The following is a 3,240-nucleotide window of genomic DNA, read 5'->3' on the forward strand; positions in this document are numbered from 1 at the left end:
GAGTTGCATAATAGCAAGGTTCTGCAAAAGAGTAAAAATGAAAGAAAACCAAGCATTCCAACTCCCTCAGACAACTTTCACAGTTTTTCAAAGGCCATAAAAATACTTGAATGCTGAAGATAAACATATTTCCCAGAAGGAAGGCCAGAAAGACTGCTGAAACAGTCACACATTTGATCCATTACTGGTGGCGAGGCTGGGATACAAAAGAACTTTAGGATATAATCTCCCCCATACCATATCTTGACTCATCACAAGTTGAAATTCTCCACCTTGTAACACTAATTTCCCTAGAAAAATTTTACATGAGTCAAGGGACACACTTGTGGTAAATAACTTGCTTGACTTGAGAGATATATGGGATATTAGTAAAGTACACTTCTTGATGTGTCTGACAGGAATGAAAAGGAGACCTCAGGGAACCATTCCTCTCAGCTTATGTCCTTCTATCTGGATCCCGAGTACCTCAAATTTGGTATCTTTGTCCTTTATTTCTATTTACCATGATATTTCTGCATTAGAAGACCTCGATTCAAGTCTTCAGTCTCAGAAATTATGAAACAAACCTTTTCTTTGTATGTCAGGAATTTTCCTCTGTGACAATAGCAACAACAACAACAAATCATTACAATCCCTATGAGGTATCTGTTTTCAATAAGCTTTCAAATACATCAATTCATTTTGCAGATTATTTCCTAATGTGCTATAATTTTTCTTCCTTTTTGTTAGGTAAGGTTGATCAAATATGTACTATGAATTATGAGATGATATTAGGTTCTATTTGGGATTTGAACTGGATACCTACAGGTAGAAGAGGGATTACTTTCTGTGAGACTTCATGTTCCCTCATGGTCTACATTCGAAAAATGTTTAATTAGTGTCTTTTTTCCATGCTCAGCATACTCACCTACCTTTGCTTCCAAATATTTTCTCTGCAATCAACATTGTTTTATCATTGCCTGGAAAAATCATTTCTCTCATTGATACTACTCCAAATAAAGTTCCACCCTATTCCATAAACTAGTGACTTTCAATGACAATTTCCTTATATTATAATCTCACATCATCTTGTTTTTTGCTTTTTTTTTTTTTTTTTTTTTTTTTTTGCTCTGAATGCCTTCAGGGCAGGTTTGGCTGGCTTGAGTGGTGGGGATTGAACTGCACCAACTTGAGCCTGACTGCTTTGTTGAAGCAGCCACTAAAAGAACTGAGCTAAGGGGCAGAAATGAGCTAAGGGGCAGGCCCCCTCACAACATCTTGTTCTTTAAATTTTTTTTCACAAACCACTACTATGAAATTCATGCTCATTTGATTGAGAAACATCATATTTGCTGAGAGACAGGAATGACTATGAACAGAGCTCTTCAGTGACCTCAGCTTCTTGTGTAGTTCAAGTTCAGAAATTCTCTTACAGTCAAGCATAAGAGAATTACAGGCATGGGATGCATGTCTGTGATCCCAGCACTCAGGAGACTGAAGCAAGAAGGACTGTAGCAAGTTTGAAACTAGCCTGGGCTACAAAGCAAGCCGATAGCCAGCCTGAACTGTATAATGAGAAAAAGACAAAAAAGAAAAAAAAAAAAAAGAAATTCTCACACAATGAGCATGATGGATTGCAATAAAGTGTGATAAGGTAAGCCAAGTGTCCATAGATGTTTAGTGATGTTGAAATGCAATGATGAGGTGTGAGAGAAGACATCTGGAAAGGATGCAATATAAATGAGACCAGAAACATACATACTTATGATTTGAGTCAAATGGTGACATGGAGAATCACTTCATAGATAGAAGAGACAACATATATATTTCAGGGCACACACAGATAAAAGTGTCATTGTTACATTGTGTGAAACTTATGAATTATTAAGAGTGTTTTCTCAAAAATCATTTTCATATACAACTTCATATCATTGGGAAATTCTTCATGGGTTTTTCTGAGTTATCACTTAGAAGGGTAACTCCTAGCTATTAATGAGCCCTTCATTCATGTGAAAAGTTCTGTGCAACAAGATTCCAGGTATCGTTTCTCTCTCCCATCGCCATGGCCTCCTATAAGCTGGTGCTCATCCAGCATGGCGAGGGTGCCTGGAACCTGGAGAACTGTTTCAGCGGCTGGTATGATGTTGACTCGAGCTTGGCAGGCCACAAAGAGGCAAAGCACGGCAGGCAGGCTCTTTGAGATGCTGGCTACGAATATGATATCTGCTTCACCTTAGTGCAGAAAAGAGCAATCTGGACCCTCTGGACAGCACTGGATGCCACTGACCAGATGTGGCTGCTGGTGGTGAGAACTTGGCATCTCAATGAGCGGCCTTAAGGGGGCCTGACTGGCCTTAATAAAGCACAGACAGCTGCCAAGCACAGCAAGGCCCAGGTGAAGATTTGACAGTGCTCCTACAATGTCCCACTACCCCTGATGGAGCCTGACCATCCCTTGCACAGCAACATCAGCAAGGATTGTAGGTATGCAGACCTCACTGAAGATCAGCTGCCTTCCTGTGAGAGTCTGAAAGACACTATTGCCAGAGCTCTGCCCTTCTGGAATGAAGAAATTGTTCCCCAGATTAAGGAGGGGAAAAGGGTGTTGATTGCAGTCCATGGCAACAGCCTCTGGGGTATAGTTAAGCATCTGGAAGGTCCCTCTGAAGAAGCCATCATGGAGCTGAACATGCCAACTGGTATTCCTTTTATCTATGAGTTGGATAAGAACTTAAAGCCATCAAGCCCATGCAGTTCCTAGGGGATGAAGAGACCATGTACAAAGCTGTGGAAACTGTGGCTGCCCAGGGCAAGGCCAAGAAGTGAAGACCACCAGCAGCCTGTGCCCCATCCACCCACCCTCCACACCTCTCCCTGCCTGTCACACTGACCACATCTGTAGGCGTCCTGGTTGTAGCTGCGGATGGGGACCAGTGGCTCCCATTTCCCTTTTAGCATTTCCGCTCCTACACCCGCTGCCTTGATAGAATCTAGTCAGAACAGGACCTCTAGGACACAGGCTCTAGTTCTCAGTCCAATCCCAGGGAAGCCTCTTCTTACCCATGAGAGTTGAGAGGTAGTATCTATCTAGTGCTTCTGCTTTGTAAGGACCTGCTTGAGTAGGGGACAGGGATAACCATGCCAAGGCACTACCAGCGAGGAACAGCCTGAGCATGCTGCTCCCCAGAGCCAGCCCTGCGCTCTTCTGTAATCCAGTCAGTCAGCGAGCTCTATACATTCCAGTGAGAGATGAATGTAACG

General features: G+C 42.4%; 1 pseudogene; it reads left to right on the forward strand.

The window, feature by feature from the left end:
* The first annotated feature begins 2,041 nt into the window (after window positions 1-2,041).
* LOC101584523 lies at window positions 2,042-2,805 on the forward strand (annotated as a pseudogene).
* Window positions 2,806-3,240: the final 435 nt, after the last annotated feature.

The sequence above is a fragment of the Octodon degus genome, unplaced genomic scaffold (genome assembly GCF_000260255.1).
Source record: "Octodon degus isolate 3935 unplaced genomic scaffold, OctDeg1.0 scaffold00255, whole genome shotgun sequence".
NCBI lineage: Eukaryota > Metazoa > Chordata > Mammalia > Rodentia > Octodontidae > Octodon > Octodon degus.